This window comes from Columba livia, chromosome 13 (genome assembly GCF_036013475.1).
Source record: "Columba livia isolate bColLiv1 breed racing homer chromosome 13, bColLiv1.pat.W.v2, whole genome shotgun sequence".
Classification (NCBI taxonomy): domain Eukaryota; kingdom Metazoa; phylum Chordata; class Aves; order Columbiformes; family Columbidae; genus Columba; species Columba livia.
In genome coordinates this window covers 10,340,832-10,347,372 of record NC_088614.1, presented here as the reverse complement: position 1 = coordinate 10,347,372, position 6,541 = coordinate 10,340,832, and the positions used below count along the sequence as shown (strand labels likewise).

The window sequence follows — 6,541 nt, the reverse complement described above, 5'->3', positions numbered from 1 at the left end:
TTCAAAGTGTGCATAGGATTTTATTAGAGGACAAATCAGAGCAGCAACCTTTCAAATGGAATGTAATGTGTCACAATATTGATGTAGTATATTCATGTGACAAGGGTAATTCAATTTTTACTGTCTTTATTCACCTTTAAGTATTTCTTCTCATTTCATTATACCCCTCCTCTACATGGAGTACTTATCTTCTACCACCACAAGCCAAGCGGTAGCCAGCAGACCCTTGTGACTGGTCACTATCTGACTGTATAAAAGCTTTATGCACTGGACAATCCTTCTCCATCTGCCAGGCAGCTCTGAGGCCTCAAGGCAGCTTTTGTAAAAAGTCATATACAGTGTTTTCTAATCACTTTTGTCATTCTGCATACTGACCAGACCTGCTGTCATGGACAAGAACAAAGCCTTCATCTTTTAAAAGTCTCTAACAGACTGTAATGCGTTAATGCCTAGTTTAGGAAGAAGCTAGCTCATGTGAAGCCTATTATAAACTATTTAGAGAAACTTGTTTTATTCTGATACTTCCCTTATGGCTTTCCACTTGCTGATGAAGTTCCTCTAAACAGATCATGATTGTTTTCTCTAAGACATCACAAATGTGAAACTTGCAATGTTTGCGAAACAGTCTCTGTGGTAAACGAAATGAAACTTATTTGCCGCTCTGTCAAAACGTGCTTTTCTGGGAGTATCAATAAAAAGAGAATGGAGAAGATGCTTAGAGCACTACAATTAGAGACTTTTTCAGAAGATATAACAATGTTCAATTCTGTAGCTTTGGCCAATAGATGATCAAAATTGCATGAAAGCAGCATTATAGAATACAATACTATTAAAAATATTCTTTTAAAGATTGGTGTTAGACATTCAGTAACACATCATACCAAAACCTGCTGAACAATTACAGATTCAAAATTCACCATAGACTAATAAATCCACTTTAAACCCTTTAATACAAACCCAGTACTTTCAAAGGGCCTCCCTATGACTACTGGAATTCATCTTCTGTCAGGGCTCTGAGAGCACCACCAGTCACTGATTGTCCTCATCAGCATCATCTGGGACCTTCACCCAGGCATTGTCTGCCCATTGGCCCAGGAACCGCATTTAAGCTCAGGCCCTTGCTGGTGTTCCCTTTCTGAGCTGCTTGTTCATGTGTTTAGGCTCAGCTGGTACCTTGCTGGTTGGGATTTGCCCTCAGACCTGTCTGTTTGCTCAGGACTTGCATGTTGACTGCCAGGCCTGCTCTGTTCCACACCGCTTGCCTGGGTGCTGCAGCCTTGCTGGTAAGGACGTGGTCCCTGCCTGCGCCCAGTCCCCGCATCTCCTGCTCAAAGGAGCCCACTCGTGCAGCTCCATGACACTATTAATAATGCACATTGGCTAAAAGGAGCAATATAGTCATTTTCTTTTGGTTAAACAAACATTCTAATGGATAAGTCATTATGGTAGCCTTTCTCTTACAGTTTGTTTGGTTTGGTTTTTTTGTTGGTTTGTGTTTTTTCTCTGTGAGTAAAAGTAGTAGAATCAAGCCCACTGTCCATTCAGTGGGCAACATTAAGCGTCTTGCTGCATTTTCTTTACTTCCTCCCATCAGGTGTTTATATACATCAGTAAGATTCTCTGAGCCTTATCTTGAAGCTGAGCAACTTTCATTCTCTCAGCCTCTCCTCATATGTCAAATACTCAAATTGCTTAATTATCTAGTTATCTTCCTGACCCTTTGCTAGACTTACTCCAGTATGTCTATGTCTTTCTTATACTGGGAAGCCTAGAACTGGGGATGCAACTCTGCATGTGGTCTCACCAGTGCTAAGCAGGATCTCTCTTGACCTACTGGCAACATTCTTCCTAATGCAGTTCAGGATGTGCCTCACCCTTCTTTGCCACAAAGGCACATTGCTGGCTCACGTTCAGCTGCTTATCTATGAAGGACACCTAGGTTCTCCTTCTGCAGATCTGCTTTCCATCTGGTTGTCCCCCAGCATGTACTGGTACCTGTATTGATGTTCATCTGCTCCTTCCTTCATTCTGTTGAGTTGCTTCTGAGTGGCAGCACAAGTGCTGCCTATTGATCCAGAGAGTCACTAAATCTGGTGTACACAATGCCAAATGTATGCTGTTGTATTTTGCTTTAAGAGGAAAATGTATTTCTGGAGACGTGCGTACCATTGCGAAAATAAAATTAATGCCAGAAGCATGAACTTGAGCCTACATAAGCTGGAAAGACCATGGCTTTTCCCTAAGCCTGCTGGTGTTAGGGGTCATCAGCTTCTCTTGCACAATTTCTAAATGTTTCCTTTTTGATGTTTTCCATACAGCTATCTGTGTTGCTACCTGCCTTCCTGTCCATGTTCTCCCATTACTTTCACGGGAGAGATGATAGTGATCTCTATGGGCTTTCCAGTACTGTTGAAGCCAAGAGGAAGAGGGTGTATATGTCACTTCAGGACATGGATAAGCCTTGGTGGTTTTTTGTTTCTCACAGTACAAAGGGGGAATTCACAACAGGTCATTTCTTTCGGTTGTTACTTCCTGTAAAGAACACAATAGAACAATATCTGCCCCAGAAAGCCTGTTTTCACTCATGTCACACTGCTATTTTCAGCTTTAAAAAGCAAAAGGCAAAAAGTTCTCAAGGCGATATTGTCAGAAGAACAATTTACTTTCCAGGTTCCTTCGCCTGTATTAAAATGGATAGTTTGATAATTGAGAAGTTAAAAAGTCAGAATATCAGTCCCAGAAGACTGCGTTATTTAAACACTTTCTTAAACCGTGTGACTATTAATTATTATGGTTTTGGCTCACACGTCTCTGCTACAGATGAGATGCCAGTTTCCAAAGAAAGCTAGCGAGAGAGCAGGACAGGCAGCACTCTAGAGCACAGAGAGCACTTGGGCTCTCCAGACTGTTTGGATGCTGCCTACACATCTCTCACCATGTCCCTGTTCTCTCATCACTTTCACAAGAGAAATTATAGTGATCTCCACGGGCTAAGCAATTAAAAATTTACTGGAAGAGAGTGCTAAGCAAAAGCCAGAGATTGCAGTGTTTAGCTTCCTTTGGGGAGTTTATATGCAATGTTGCCATCTTAAAAATTCAAAGATTCACCCTCTCAAACAAATATGTTTTGAATGAGACTATGTGTAATAAAAAACAACATGTGTTCTTTTTAGTTGTCTTCCAAACTCTCGGGTCTGTAATGAAGAGAGTTTCAAAGGGTTTCAATTTGGCAGCCTCCAAATGAAAGCTAAACTTGTATTTAGCTCCTTGTTCACTGCAAGATGTGTTAGAACTATTTTATTAATAAGTGTTGAACAGGATTGAAGTTACATAAGTATATTTTTTTTTTTTTTGTATAAAAAGACCTGCTTTTCTCCCTCTTTTTTATTTTTTTTAGGTGCTATCTCTTCACATCACTCATGCAATTAATGGATTCTAACTCAGCTCAGATTTGTCAGGTTGACAAAGGCTTCTTTGATCTGCAAAGGGCAAACATGCATCATTGGAAAGACTGCAGGGAAACCAAGGTAAATTATCTTTTTTTTTACATCCCTGATGTTAGTTGGCTGCTTTCCACAGAAGAGAAGGAAGTACTCATCTCCAGCCATAATGGACTTAATTCCAATCCAGTGTGTTAATGAACAAATTTGAAGAACATGAAAGCAATAGAAGTCAATTTTAGTAGAGCACATTTTCACCATAAGCAGAGTGTTTTCTGAGATGACTGGAAGTCCACTGACTTTTACTGCAGCAACTCAGAATTCTTTCTCCATGTCACTAAATGCAAGTGGCCTAAAAGCAGATTTGATTATACCAACATTTAAAAGGAAGTCACCAGCAATCTGTATCTTTCAGATGCCTTTAATGTACATTGCAACTCTGAAAAGAAAAATCCCCAAACAAACTAACCCAAACCAGCCTCACAGTGGAAAAAAATGTTGAGGTTAGGTCTGTTTTTTTTTTTTAATTCCTTGTTGATTATTTGTGCTTACTTGCATATTTTCATACTTCAGAATTGTCAGGTAGAGTAAACAACACTTATGATCAAGCCAATTAAAAATCTTGTGCACTTTTCAGCAGAAAATCCAGGAGGCAGGCATGGCGATGGTAAAAAATGTTAGTGTGTGCTCTTCTACAGGATGGGCTTCTTTGGGGGATTTGATGGATATGGCTGCACTTTCCCCCTCCTTGGAACGGGTATCCTTAGCAGTGCAAGGAGGGAGTGCTCATTATGTTCCTTTGCCTAGAAGACCTTGAGTTTTCCTTAGTATATGTAAAGGCTTTGAAAGCTTGCTTATATTCTCTCACATACCTATGCTATACATTCACAGCAAGGTCATACAATCTGGGCCTCTGTCATTTCACCATTACCTTACTGGAACTATTTATCTACAGCTACATAATTGACGGACCTGGAGGTTTAGCGTTTCTCCGCCCTGTCTTAATATTTAGTACATCAGATTCCAAATCAGATCACAAACACTTGAGACGTGGACTAGGGCACTTCTTACAAACCATTTAATAGATTGAGCTATGATGCCCTGAGCTCTCTGCAGTCCAGGAGTTGTTCATCTTATTTACATTAATGATGGATTGTGTAATACTTGTTTAAAATTCCACCAATTCCAGTTGGGTAAAGAATGAATAAATTTCTGTAGTACAATTTAATTAGCAGAGGTGCTTTGCACTGTTTGTTTTACAGAAACTGCTCAAGGCCAGCAACTGTGATACTCCTGTTTAGTCATCTCATTAATGAGAAGGTGGTGAATGTTACGACTATTTCCCAAAATATTGTGGTACAGGTGTTTGAGGAAACAATTTTCTTAAAAAGAAAAAAAGCCTTTGTTGAACTGCAAATTCAAGAAATGGACACCATAATTTTGTGTCTTGAAGTATCCCATTAGAGCGGGCAAGAACAGTGCCTGCTGGAGTCCTGTCTTTTAGAGAAAGATGATTATATCATTGGCTGTGCTCATGCACTATAGCTTAGGTTTTATAAAGGTGAAATACAGAGCATTTGAATCCCACAAATTTGAAGACTAACAGCATTTTAATATTCCTTGCAAGACCTCCTGACGTACACAAGGTGTCAAAGAAATGGCACCTTAGAACCTACCTCTTTGGCAACAGTTGTCCTGTATAGGTGCCCAACTGGAATAACCAGACTGAGAAATGATGATGGACCTCTTCGAAAATATCAAAGTGAAATATTTACTGAACACGCATCAGAGGCTTTGGTATCTGGGTCATGGTAATGCTTCGATCTTCTGGTACTGTGTCATTCTTTTATCACGCATACTCTATTAATGCTTTGCCTTACACTGTGGCTTTGTCTTACGCTTCTTGTAAAGCTTTCAATTTGTTTTAAATCTGATTGTAACTGGGTTCACTCCGTGTGGCTATTATGAGGGGGGGAGCTATAAACCACTCATGTCAAACTGTGTTATCCTTTAGGCATGACTATTATTTCTGCTTTCAGGATGTTAAGAATGTGTTTGTGTTCCCTATGTACTGTTTCAGCTTGTGAGTGAGCCACAAAACCCAGTTTGGATTGAAAAAGCAAATGTTCTAGTTCTTGCATTGTTATGGTTAGGTTTTAAAAGACCTTCTTTGGACCCTTTGAAAAGTTTAAATATAGTGGTTTTTTACTCTTTGTTCTTTGACACTCAGAGGCTCAGAGTTTTGCATGTCTTCTGAACAAAATAAAAACTGGTCTTTGGACTTTTTAGATCCATGGCTCATCTGAAAGACTTGGGCTGTCATTTAGCATGAACAAATGTACATATGAGAAATAACATTCTGTCTCTAAGGTCCTCCTGCAGTTAATCAGACACCGTCTGCTGTGTGCCATTCCAATCCTGCTGTGAGGGTTGGATTCACTCACGAAATAAGGAATCCTGCAGACACTTGCATAATAGGCATCTTAAATTCTCTTCAGATTACCTTCCTGCTCTTTGTTGCTTTCTCTTGTATGTGGTCAGAGAGCACCTGGTTGTGTTTCTGTTATGATCTCGGTCTTTCCCTGTCCTTGATGACAACACACAATCTCTAGGCATCATCTAGGCAATCCTACTGGATTTGGCAAGAGCTCTCTGTACTTCTCCAGTGTCTCTGTATTTAGGTATCTGTATGGCAATGAATAAATCCTATACATAGGAGTTTAGAAAGATTCAGTGTCTGTCTTGCCCGTTATTCCTTGCTGGGAAGCTTTATTCTGTGTATTTTCCATAATTAACAGGAAAATAAAACACAAAGAACCCAACAACCTACTGACAGTCACACTAAAATTTAGTTTCCTTAATTTCATTTAATTACTGCACAGCCCTTGTGTGAGCCTATAGAGGTTTTCTCTTTGCCTGTTATCTATAAGCTTGCATATTATGTGAAAGGCTTTCAGTTTCTCTGGTTAAGTTATGCGTAGGTAAAATACTGATTCTTTTTAATTAACATGCTCAGTAATAATGATGTTTAATCAGCTCAGACCTGCACTGCAAATTGGCCTGTACATTTCTGCTTTCTCCAAATATGGATTAAAATTAAG

At 39.6% G+C, this 6,541-nt stretch overlaps 1 long non-coding RNA gene across 1 annotated transcript; it reads left to right on the top strand.

Annotated features, from left to right (window-relative positions):
* The first annotated feature begins 542 nt into the window (after positions 1–542).
* On the top strand, positions 543–6,180 carry LOC110360335 (uncharacterized). Its single transcript, XR_002416150.2, has 3 exons — positions 543–1,283; positions 3,398–3,527; positions 4,703–6,180. It is a non-coding gene; the product is annotated as an uncharacterized LOC110360335 (long non-coding RNA).
* Positions 6,181–6,541: the final 361 nt, after the last annotated feature.